At 36.4% G+C, this 13,515-nt stretch overlaps 1 protein-coding gene across 10 annotated transcripts in view; it reads left to right on the top strand.

Annotated features, from left to right (window-relative positions):
* The window catches only part of LINGO2 (leucine rich repeat and Ig domain containing 2), a 1,134,307-nt gene that overhangs the window by 385,064 nt on the left and 735,728 nt on the right, over window positions 1-13,515 (top strand). For 3 of the 10 annotated variants that reach the window (XM_049116206.1, XM_049116205.1, XM_049116207.1), the window contains one exon: window positions 12,624-12,684. The exons of the other annotated variants lie outside the window; for them this stretch is intronic. The gene's annotated coding sequence lies outside the window, so the exon portion shown is untranslated. The remainder of the gene's footprint in view (window positions 1-12,623; window positions 12,685-13,515) is intronic. 10 annotated transcript variants of the gene reach the window in all.

Genomic DNA, 13,515 nt, shown 5'->3' with positions numbered 1-13,515 from the left:
TAAGATCATGACTGATGGAGGTGATGGCAGAGGAGAGGTTTTGCTTTTGTTACATTTGCTGACCATGACTCTGTAGACAAGATACATTCAAAAATCCCGTACTGTGAATGGCCACAACTGTGAAGTAAGGAAAGCCCTATCTAAGCAAGAGATGGCTAGTGCTTCATCCAGCCAGAGAGGTCAAAGTGGTTCTGGAAACTGGTGGTGGTTGTGGAGGTGGTTTTGGTGGGAATGACAACTTTGGTCATGGAGGGAACTTTAGTGGGTGAAATGGCTTTGGTGGCAGTCAAGGTAGTGGTAGATATGGTGGCAGTGGGGATGGCTATAACAGATTTGGTAATGATGGAAGCAATGTTAGAGGTGAAGGAAGCTATAATGATTTTGGAAGTTACAACAATCAATCCTCAAATTTTGGACCCATGAAAGGAGGAAATTCTGGAGGCAGAAATTCTGACCCCACCATAGGTGTGGTAGAGGCCAGTGCTTTACCAAACCATGAAGCCAAGGTTGCTATGGCGGTTCCAGCAGCAGCAGCAGCTATAACAGTGACAGAGGGTTTTAATTACTGTCAGGAACAAAGTTTACCAGGAGAAGAGAGCCAGAGAAGTGACAGGGAAGCTACAGGTTACAACGGGTTTTTTAACTGAGCCAAACACAGTGGCGGCAGGGCCTACCTGCTACAGAGAAGACATGTTTTAGACAATACTCATGTGTATGGGCAAAAACTGGAGGACTGTATTTGTGACTAACTGTATAACAGGTTATTTTAGTTTCTTTCTGTGGAAAGTGTAAAGCATTGCAACAAAGGGTTTTAATGTAGTTTTTTTCTTTTTTTTCTTTTTTTTTTTTGCACCCTGCTGTTGATTGCTAAATGTAATAGTCAGATCATGACACTGAACAAATGTGTCTTTTTTTAAAAATCCAAGTTTATTTTTTCATAAAAAAACTACACATCATTTAAGTCACTTTGTCCTGATGTTCCATCTGAATCAAGCTATGTGTATAGAACAAAAGAATCAGTAGAAGTTACAAGTATGAGATTAGCTGTGTTAAAAGACAGAGAAGAAAAAGGGTAATGAAAACATGTTTTGCCTTAATTTTCTATGTAACTAGTGCATCAGAGAGAAAGAGAGTTAAAGGTAAAATCGTACAATGTTTCCATGCTGTGAATCTGTTTTAGGTTAAAGTGCTATTTGCATCCAAGTGCTAGCTGGATTTGCAGTGCTGGAGGCATCTTTTGGAGGGTGAAAACAATGTGCACATTAGAAACATCTTCCTATGAAATTTAAGGAAAGCAATCAGGAGAACCTGTGGTCTGCATTGGTAGTTGGGAAATGCGCCCTAAGGCTCACACAAGTGACTTTCCCAGGTGTTTAACTCTGAATGTGGTGGCACAATGGAGGGTTCTCTGTTTTATACATTCATTTCATCTCTGCAAGTTAAATGCTTGGTAAGCCATCCTTTCAGATGAAGTGATTCTTATTTTAAAATATGATGAAAAGTACTCAGGGGAAAATGCATGGTTTTGCAATATGTGGACTCATCACTCATCAGTAGCCTCAGATGTTCTGCATTTTGAACTGTGTCAAGATAGAACAGCAATGAGCAAAGATCAATTGTTGTCCTGCTGTACAAAACCAGGTGAGAGAGGGAATTTGGGATGAACCAACTATCTAAATTATGTGAAAAGTTCCCCCAAATAAAAATACTTATCTATCATGGGAATATATGATAGTCAATAATGCCATGCTTTGGACTCATTTTCACACTTAAAATATTATACATATTTTTTTTCCTAAACTGATGAAATATAGCTAGAGATTCCTCTGCCTACGTCCTGGTAAAACTAATTTATTTAGTTTTGTACACTACATAACATTATACAACAGATGCATTGGCAACCATTTGCAAGTTTTAAAGTACAAGCATATTTTAAAGATAGTGTAGTCAAGTATTTAGTGGTTTGAGAATAGATCTGGGTTTTATGGTTCCTGTTTTGTCTTTTCTTCTGTGTGATCTTAACTGAAATAAACTTTTTTTTTCTCTTCCATGCACAGCTATGGATTGTTCAGATGCAAAATATTTAATAACTTCTGAATCCAGTCTTTATACAATCCCTTTAAATGTGACCACTCTCCATTCTGTATTCTCCATAGATGCTTCTTCTAGCTCCAGGCGCTTCCTTATGAAAATGGTAAATTAAAAATTCCTTTTCTAGCTACTAAAAAGTTATTTATCTTGCTGCCTGGGTGGCTCAGTTGGTTAAACATCAGATTATTGATTTTGGCTCAGCCCATGATCTTGGGGTCCTGAGATTGAGCCCCATATTGAACCTGTGCTGGGCGTAAAACCTGCTTAAGATTCTCTCTCCTCCCTCCGTCCCTTCCCCTGTTGGTGCACATGCACTCTCTCTCTCCCCCCCCAAAAAAAGAAAAAAAGTAAAAAAGAAAAATTATCCAGAGAACATGGAGATACTTTTGTTTTGTTTTTGTAAAACAAGTCGAAAAATTTTAAGATTGGTCCTAGGGTATTTCATCAAGAGCAATCTTAAGTAAAAACTTGCTTTTTACTTTCAAAAGTAAGATTGTCCCTGTGCTCATGCTCTGGCATTTTAAAATGTGCTGAAAATAGTTTGTATGCAGTTCTCTTAGTTTCTCTTAACTTCTTGCATTTCATCAGGATCTAGTCCAACTCAGTGGACTTTGAGAGAATTAAATTTGGAAAATAACCTTACAGTGTTGACTCATTTATAGTAGTTATATGCGTCCGCATTAAAAAGAGAGGTGACAACAAACCATACAATGTTTCCCTTTTTGCCTTGACCACATGGATTCCTAGCCTTGCCATACATATTTTTTTTTCTTAGTTATTGGGGAGAGAAAATTCACATCAATTCTTTAGTCCATCCTGTTCTTTATGACTTTTGAAAGCCTTGCTCAAGTCTTACCTAGATTGGCAAAAGGAAGCATTTTATTTAAATGTTAAAGATAAAAATAAAATGAATATACAGTAGTTAAAGAGAGAGAGGAGAAAATAAATTAATCTAACATTGGAACTGCTTGCTTAAGTAAGAGTCAAAAATGTGGAATCACAGACAACCATTCAGTAATGAATAATTGCTGAAGCAATTAATCTTTATATGAAGAATGCCTCTCTGCCACAATCAATCATATCAGGAAGACCCACATGGACTGTGGACGATAGAGAAGGGTCCTCATGGTGCCCATCAAAACTTGACATTCATGATTGCTCTCTAATGTAGCAAGAAGCCAAAAGGAACTGTGGGATGTGCTGTCAGAAAGAGATAAATCAGGATTTTAAAATAAAATAAAAATGGATTCAATACCTTGAATTTATGAACTGTCCTAAATGTGGAAGTCACTCGTTTTGTCAGCTTATCAGAGCAAGCACAGTTATAGACAACACTTACTGAAAGCAGCTCAGCTCCTGATAGATCACATATTTCCAACAAATCTCTATGGCATTTCATGAGATTTTCCCTCTCTATTCTCTGTCCTATAACAACAACAATAGAATCTTCATGGGAGATCATACTATACATGTGCCTTCATACCTCTTTTCCCAAAGTAGGGCACATTTTGCCTCTGACTTCATCCTTTTGAAATAATGAGATCAAAATATATATTTTTGGAGAATTTATGGGCAAAACTAGCTCACTTCTATATAACTTGGGCTGAGTAACATTTGTTTTTCCCATATTTGATCTCATCTCATCTCATCTCTCTTTTGTCTTCATGTGAGGTCTCACTCCATCTTTCAACAGCTCACAAAATGGAGTAGAGATTTTAGTTTTCCTGTGAATGGAGATTGGTGATAGGGCCCTGCCTATGTACTCTTCATAATCTTCACCAAGGGACATGATCCTTGGCCTAATAAAGAGACCATCATTAGAAAAAAGTATTTAAACTGTGCCTCCCTTTCTTCTCCAATGATGAATGTTTTCATTCAGTCCCAATTGCTTACTTGTGTAATCCAACATATATTTATGGACTTCTATATGATAAATGGACCAAAAAGGGACAGGACACCTCTGTCCTGGCATGAATCTCATTTCATTATTATTGCTTATTTACTTGATGGACAGTCTTCTCTTGTTTACAGTAACCTCTGTGAAAGCAGGGCAGTGTTTGTTTATCTCATTGCATTTTCTGAGCCTAATATGGTGCCTGGCACACAGTGAGACCATAACAATTCTTGTGGAGTGACTAGAGGAAGGGAGAATGCACGAAAGGAAAGTTTCCACAGACTCACCTGCTTAAAATATCTCTTTATATATTTTTCTCTTTGAGAAGATATAAATATTCTATGGAAGGATTAGCTGCTAGTTAATTTAGTAACCTTTGAATATTGAATTTGAATAACCATCCTTTCAGCCTTTTGGAATGTTTACCTATTATTTAGTTGTTTGTTTTTTCAATTATTCTATAGGGCTGTCAAGTGACAGTTTCTAGATGTTAATGTTTAGTGTCAATTGTTTTAATTCAAAATCTCTTTAAAATAACATTTTGTTAGTTGGATTTATAGACTACCACATAGAGTGTAAGAGGCAGAAAGAAGAAAAAAGATATCATGATAACCTCTTTTGCATTGCATTCTCTCCTCTCTCCCCATATGGTAGTCACTTAACTATTTTCCCAACATAAGCTCACTTCTTCCCCATAAAGACAGGAGCTCATTCGTGGGTTAGATTTTGACTTCTAATGAAGACATCATAAACTGACTTTTTCAGAATCCCCTAAGCATAATCATCTTTAAGTTATTAATAAACATGCTGACTCTTTATTTGGTGGCTACATCAAACATCTGCACTCTGAGTGCTCACTGAGAGGCAGGTACCTGGTGACATGGTGATTGCTGATCCCCATCCTTGAGCATTTCAAGTATTCTTCTGGATTTTGAAGAAAAATAGGAGATCTGTGATGTTTGAGTCTTTTTCATTTTGCTCTTTAAAGATATCACTAATAAGGCTCTAATGGCATAACCAGTTATGTTTTCAAAAAAATTCTTTCCCAAATATATTAAATATTAAAAATGTCAAATTTGAGAACAGTCAATATCTTTGCATGGAGAATGAATTGAGATATGTCAGTTGTTATCAGTCATGAAAATTCCACAAGAATTATTTCTTTAATAGCTCTTAGCAGAACTCAGTCATGCAATTCTTTTCTCAAGCAGGACTCATTAACTCACTAAACATTAGACTTATAGTATTTGAGACCACATAGTCCAGTTAGCTAATACTCAGGGTATTTGAGCCAAAAGAGGTTTGTGTCCTTTCCCATGGCACCTAGAATATAAGTGATTAAGGATCTATGTCTTGGCTGGTACTTAAAGAGGCTAATGTGCCTTTTAGGAACCTATCCTAAAATCATGTTATAATCATCCAGAAACTAAATGTAGATGTTTCCACCATCGTTAGAGCTGCAAGAAATCTGGTACCCATAGCAGTGATATTCCAAACGGAAATAACTCTCATTTAAAGGGACCTGCTTTCCCCAAATCAAGTGATGGTGCTAGGGAGCCACAAGAGAAAGCCTTTAGAAAACAGATGGATTTAACCAACCCAAGACACAAGAAGTCTCCTATGCTAAGAAACAGAGAATCTAAAATTGGGTCAGTAGGCAGTGGCTGCCAAACAAAGCTGATCTTTGCAAGGCACAGCTCATCACTCTGTCTCATCACCTGTGCTCACTTTGATGGCATCAGCAGCAGAAGTATCTGCACACACCTCACTAGTCACTCTCCCCACCACTCTTCTCTTCTCTCCCTTCCTTTACCCTTCTCCTCTTCTCTCTCTTCTTTTACTTACTTAACGTGTGTATTGCCAGGTGTCCTAAAAAAGAGTTCATGAATAATGTTCTTATTTAACACTTTGCTCCTACATGATCTTGAAATGCAAAACACATAAGTAACAAAGGGTAAGGTCCAATGGCTTCATTTGGAATGACTGTACATGGCTGTTATGCATAGAGGAAAACATTAATTTTCCTTTTTATTTATTTTATTTGAAAACCTACAGTTCTGTTAATTCATTCCCTATTTTACCTTTTAATTTTGCAATGCTTTGTGTTATAATTTAGCTATTCCTAAAAATAGAGTTCCCTTTGATTCTTTATTACTGCCTCTTGATTGGTTGCAGATTAACTACGCTTGATCTTTGTAGATTTAGCAGAAGTGCAGTCATTCCATCTGTAATCTTGTTTTAGTGACCTCTAGTGCCAGACAAATTTAAGTGCTCTGCATTATTTTAGTTCAGAGTTGACAGATTTGTCTTTTAAAACATACACATCAATGGTATCAGTTATAAAACAAAATATACCAATCTTGTTTCTCTATAACATATATGCATATATGTATGCATATGTATAGACACAGATATATATGTAAAAGAATCCTAATTTTTGCTCTTCAGCTGAGCATAAGATTTTTGTGGAGTATATCTCGGCATTGACCAAAAAATTTTAACTCATAGCAAATACAAAACATATATTTTCATTTTAGGAGGAACTCTCCCCCACTACCCTCACTTACTTTTTTATTATTCAGAACTGTTTTAGGAAGGGAAGAGTTATCCAAACTGGTTCCAGCCTAATTTATTTTATTTTTTTATTTTTTTAAATACTGTTTTTATTTATTTGAGAGAGAGAGAGCATGCATGAGCAGGGTGAAGAGCCGAGGAAGATATTGGCTCCCCATTCAGCAGGGAGTCCACTATGGGGCTTGAACCCAGGACTCCAGGATCTGACCTGAGCCAAAAGCAGATGCTTAACAGACCGAGCCATCCAGGTGCCCCTCCAGCCTAGTTTTGATGTGTATATTATGTGGTATAGAAAAACTTTATGAGAATAAGATGTTTTTGCTATAGAGCTCATATTCTGTTATCAAGATAACAATAGAAAGATCAAGCTCCCAGGTACTTAAAAAATGTTTTAAGTTTTGCCTTTACAAAAAGTAAGAGATAAATAAATAAATGGGAATAACTGAACTGAAAATGACATTCAGGCCACACAAAATTTATTTCAACCTATCTAAAAGTTTAAACTCATGTATGTTTACAAAAGTATCTGTTACTTGTTTATCTATCATTTTATAATTTTCGAAGTAAACCAAATTCCCTTTAAAATAATTTTGCAGCCTGAGTTCCACGGGATTCTTGGTGATTGAGAAATACCTACACTTAACAAAAAGGTCTTTTTGTTTAATTCTTCGTATTCAACCTTCTCCCCAATTGAATTGCCCTTTATGTAATCCTCTCCACAATCTAATTTTGTACTTCAAGCATTTGCCAGAGGTTTTCATCGCCAATGAAATATCATGTTACTATTTAGCCAAACGGTGAATAATCAGTAATATTGTGCAAACAAGCAGCATGAATAATAGATAAACCTAAAAGCTTGGAGATGCAGACTTCCAGCAATGGGATTTGGAAGAAATTATTCATATACAGTCCACCATTAAATAGGGGTAATCTTAAAGTTTCAGCACATTAGTAGCAAAATCATCATCATCATCATCATCATCATCATCATCAACATCATCATCACAGATTCCTCTTTTCCTATGTAAACAGTACACAGTATCCTTCACCCTATTTAAGTAACTATTCTTCAAACACCATGTCTCTGCCCGTCAGTCAGTTTTGTTGCTTTACGTCTAACATAACTGAGTTTTCTGTTTCTATTTATTATTTTTTTGATGGCTTGTCATTCTTCTCCAAAGGCAACGCGATATTATGGAAGGAGTTTAGAATCAAGAGGCTCGAACCTCAGCTCCATTTCAGTGACATGCCATTGTGGGTGACTTGAATTAAAAAGATCTGAATTCACCCGATAAATTGATAGCAGTGCCATCTTAAACATATGACTTAACTATCTGTGCCTCAGAACTCCTTTTTGACGATTTGCCTCCATGGGATACAGTTTTGAAGTTAACATTTTTCTGGAGTATCATCTGGAGGTGTGTATCCAGAGGGCTGCTGCCTTGCTTACAAAGCCTATCATTCCTAAGCAAGGGAACAGATAGTCCAAAAAGGAGAGTTAAAGAAAATGTAAGGCATAGAAGGAATAGGGTATGCTTTCAGCTCCGATGGGCAATTTTCAAGGGCCATTTAGTAATATCAATAACTGCCTAGAGCATGGTTTCCCATTCATTTACTGAAGAATTGCTGAGCTGGGGTCTCATTTTACTGCTTATTCATGTGTGCTCAGAAGCATCCAAAAGTGCTGCTGATGTTACGTATATGGAACTGGTCTACAGTGCATAGCTGCAGAGTTTCTTGCCTGAAAAGACTGATTTTCTAAAGGGGCACAGCTAATAGTAAAGATGTCAGAGGAAAGAAAGTCAGAGAACTGCTCAGGCAGTACCATCCGCTGCATGATTTTTTTTCAGAACATTACCTGAGACTGAAATCTAACTGAATTTTCCTGGATGAGGAGCTAGATTTTATCAATTACTCAAAGAGGGTACCAAAGCAAGTTTGCTTACCGATAATAACCAACCATACAAGGCAAGTTGTATAAACTAGCTGCCAACTTGTTAATTTACAGATGAGATAAAGTGATTTTCAATTTGTTATGGAAGGCATCTCTTTCCTCATATCTAGACATTTGAGAACATAAGCTGTTAATTCAAATATTCATTGAGGGTCTGCAGGGCACTATGCTAAGTGTAAGTTGCAATAGTTAACAAGCAGATATACTGCCTTCTTGCCTGGAGTATTCATTTCTTTCATAACTACAAAGAAATAAAAATACTATGCCAATAATATGTGTAAGTGCTATGATATGTATAAATGAAAGGTTTTGCCAAACTGTTCATGGTTACTAAAAGATCTATATTTAGATATATCAAAGAGAAATTTGGAATTATAAAGATCAAAACAAATGGTAATTTTGTCATTTGCAATGACATGAGTGGAGCTAGAGAGCATAATGCTAAGGGAAATAAGTGAATCAGAAAAAGATAAATACTGTATAATCTCACTCACATGTGGAATTTAAGAAACAAAACAAAAGAGCAAAGGAGATAAAAGAAAGGCAGAGAGAGGAGCAAACCAAGAAACAGACTTTACAGAGAACAAATTGATGGTTGGGGGTGGGGGCGGGTGGTGAGGGGATGAGTGAAATAGAGGATGAGGATCAAGGAGTGCACTTGCTGCGATGAGCACCGGTTTTGTATAGAAGTGCTGGATCACTAAATTGTACACCCAAAACTAATATTACACTGTATATTAACTAAATGGAATTTAAATAAAAATTTTAAAAAACTAGTAGTAATAATAAAGCATTGTAATAGGTAACCTTTGTTAAATGCTTGCTACTAATACATTTAAATATGTCATATCATGGAATTTTACCACCTTCTGAGTATTAGGTACAGTTTTATTTCCATTGTATTGATGAGAAAATTAAGAATTAGAGAACTCAAGTAAATTCCCATGGGCCCTACATGTTTTAAGTGGCTTTTTGATTAGTGGGACACTAAATATCTGGTTCCAAATCTAATGCTTTTGACCTACATGTTATCTGCCCTCACAAAAGAAGGAAAAAAGGAAGAAAGGAATGGGAGGAAGGGAGGGAGGGAAGGAAGTGGAGAAAAGAGAAGGAGGAGGATCTCAACCACAGAAAGAGATAGCCAGACCAGCATCAGATATACTATCTATAATACTAAATGCTAGAAAGATGGATCAATGTTGAAAGAGTTTTTAGCAGCATTTCTTTTAACGTGGGTTATTTCTACCAAAATATAGTTTTTCGGTTTTATATTCATTCTCATTGGTTTTAATTTATGAGTTTGATCTTTTAATGAACTGGTGCTCATTAGTGGGATCTTTCTCCAGACCTATATAAACTGACCACAGGAATATAGGAGGAACTTTTAATATAAGCATTAAAGAAGAAGTAAGCCTCAGACAGTGTTTCCTTTTAAGATGAGACCAGTAGGCAGTTTGTAACAGTGATAACATCAGGTTGATAGCAAATGGCCTTGAGCACTTGGCTAATGAGAACACATATAGTTAGGTGATTCCTGTCTCAGTCTAAATCAATGTCTTTTACTTTTCCATTAAGCTATGATGATTTTGAATATACAAAACCAGAGTAAAGGAGGGTGAAGCTGATAGCAGATTCTGTCTTTTGATCTGACCAACAGTGACTTCGATGAACATCTACCAATTTTTTCATGTAAAATTTATGCTAAGGAATAACAATCACACTCCTATCTCTCCCCTCCATATCCTATTTTCTTTTATGCCATGCTACATATCAACGTAAGAGTATTTACATAAATAATGTTTGTTATAACTTATGTCAGTATATATTGATAATGACTTAAGGCTTACAGAGAATTTTCCTAACTTGTCATTCACTTTGTTATTCAGTTAAATCTAACTCAACACATAATGAAAGCCTAGAGTATACTAAGTTCCACAGTGTGAACTTCTGGAAAGACAGGATGACAGTGGAAGCATACATTTGTATTATTCCAAACCCCCATATAAAATGACAGAGGGTTACTCTGTTTTTGGTACAGATATCAAAAGCAAAAAAAATATGGCTGATTTTTACAGTGGAGTACAAACAGGGGAGGGTAAAACACCAGTAGCTACAAGATGCACATGGCATCAGCATTTGTGCAGCAAGAAGTAGAGAAAAACAGTGGGAAGACAGGGAACCTATAATAGAAGAACCTCCAGAGAGCAGGAGGTATTAACTGGGAAGGGACAGTGGACCAATGTGAGTATAGCTGCTAACAAGAGATGGGATTTTACCCACTCCAATCACCAATGAGTCCAAGTGGCACAAGAAGAAGGTCTGGAGGGACTAGAATGACTTAGACCTAGTGAACTCTCAGAATTGTACAGCCAGAGCACTCTTCTCCAACAGTGTCCACATTGCAGAGACATCACTGGGTGTGGAATCAATGCAAAACTTGACAGAAACAGCAGAGTTAAAGGGAAAAAAAATAGTTTTGATAAAAGTCAGAGAGAACAGCTAAGAAATTTCAGAAAGCAAGCCACTGTGTGTAACACTGCTGAAAAACAACACTGCCTGTGTCTCTGCCGTGCTCTCTCCCTCTCTCTCTGTGTCTTTCATTAATAAATAAGTAAAATCTTTTATTTTTTATTTTTTATTTTTTAAAGATTTTATTTATTCATGAGAGACACAGAGAGAGAGGCAGAGGGAGAAGCAGGCTCCACGCAGGGAGCCTGATGTGGGACTCGATCCTCGGTCTCCAGGATCACACCCTGGGCTGAAGGCAGCACTAAACCACTGAGCCACCCAGGCTGCCCAATAAAATCTTTAAAAAAAAGAATTATAATTGGTGATGATAATATTGTTATACTACTGTTCACGTAATATGGAATAAAACAAATGAAAAGCTGTAGAATACTCTAATTCTATCCCTATGTCCTTGAAAGCATTCTCATTGTGGGCAAAAATTATTATATGTGTATGATTTTTCTGAGACTATTACTGTATATATTATGTTTATAGCATTGGATAAGGTAAATGAAAAATTATGAGATATTCCAATTCTATCATATTGTGTGCTTGTGGAAATCAAGATTGTCAGTATAGAAAAGGATACAGGTATAAGATAGAAAAAGTTCAGTGAAACCATGTAGTACTATATTTGAATAGGAAATATAAGAATAAACTCATGAGATGAGTTATATTTAAAAGTTAAACATGTATGCATGTGTATATGTGAAAATGTATATGTTGTGTGTGTGTGCGTATTTCTCAGTTTGTGTACTGAACAAGCATATAGATAATGATAACCCCTAGCCCTTAGCATCCTTGGTGCTCAGTTTTATAGTCTCGAAATGCTGTTTTCCACTCAAAGAAACCAGTGCCTCTTGGGGAATGGTCAGTGTTGGGTCTGGGGAAGAAAATGTACAAGCTAAGTCTGGAACATTCTACCTTAGTAGATAGCAAAGAATATATCAGCGCCTCTAAAAATAATGTCAAAAAGACTCAGAGACTAGCTTCAAGATGCTCCTACTGCTTAAAGATGGAACAACTCGAGTTTTAAGATAACAATTTCAGTGTACTGAAACCTATAAAATATGTAGAAATTGCTAAGTGCAGAATGATATTAAAAAGGTAACCAGTTAGTTACCTTTCCAGGATCATAGGAAAGTGATTCATTATCTTGTCAACTAACAACAAGAAAGCAACAAGCACTTATTTTCCCCTTCCAATACTCCTATAAATTCGGGTAGCCAAATAAAAGATAGTTTCCCTTATAAGAAAATGTCTCTTTATGAAATAATTTCAGTTAATAAATGAAAACAAAATGAAAGAATTCAAAATCACTATTTTGTGCCTCCACTGAATAAATGGATTTGCAATGAGCATCAGCAGTCATTAGCATCCTTGGGTGCTAGCATCACGAAACAGGAGAGAAAATCCTGATGAAAGAACATGACACCATTTACAGTCTTGTCAAAGACTTCATGCAAATTAAACCTGAGTTTGATCAAGCAGGAAATACAGTGGACATAAGAACATGTTACAGGGTTTATAGTATTAAAATAGAAGAAAAAAATCTGGAATGTGAGAAAACCTGTAGCTTAAATAGCCTTTGATCTTCAACAGAAACTTGGAAGAAAAAGAAAGAAGTGGAAGGGAAAACTATACATGAAAAGAAGCCTAAAAGGTATGTAGGATTTCTTTAATCAGACAAGATTCAACTACGTGTCTGAGGATCACTTGGGTGATAAAAGACCAGAAAGGACTTTGAGGAAGTATTTACTATACAAGTTGTCATAATTGTTATTTTTGAAGGAGAAGGCTGTGATTGGGATGAGGTATATGGAGGAGCTTTGGGAGAGACTGCCCTGTGATATTTACACAACAAAATAAACTGCAAAGTAGATAATATTATCTTCTCTTTAAAGATAGATACACTGTGACTTATTGGCAGTTACAAACCAGGTGAAATTTGGAATTAGAATTTAGCTCTTTGGGGCAGTCTGGGTGGCTCAGTGGTTTAGCGCCACCTTCAGCCCAGGGCCTGATCCCAGAGCCCAGGGATCCAGTCCCACATCGGGCTCCCTGCATGGAGCCTGCTTCTCCCTCTGCCTGTGTCTCTGCCTCTCTCTCTCTCTCTCTCTCTCTCTCTGTGTCTCATGAATAAATAAATAAAATCTTAAAAAAAAAAGAACTTAGCTCTTTGATTTCCAAAAAACATTCCTTCCTTCCTTCTTTACTCCCTCCCTCCTTTTCTCTTTCTTTCCTTCTTTATTTGTTTTTGTTTTTTTTTGAATTTAGCTATCTTTGCAAATGCATTCCCATGGCATTAAAATCATAATAGTGTGTAATTATAAACAGGACAATTAAAACAGAAATAAATATTGAAGGGCATTAAAAAATATTTGTGTTTTTGTCTACCCCAGTTTAGGAAATTTAATTTGTTTGGTTTTCTCAGTTCTCGTGCTAGATTTCAGAAAGCAGCAATGCCATTCACTGACATATTTGGGAAATAAAA

This window comes from Canis lupus, chromosome 11 (genome assembly GCF_003254725.2).
Source record: "Canis lupus dingo isolate Sandy chromosome 11, ASM325472v2, whole genome shotgun sequence".
In the NCBI taxonomy this organism is placed as follows: Eukaryota; Metazoa; Chordata; class Mammalia; order Carnivora; family Canidae; genus Canis; species Canis lupus.
Note: the sequence above shows the minus strand (reverse complement) of the source record. Positions and strands in the feature narration are given on the sequence as shown.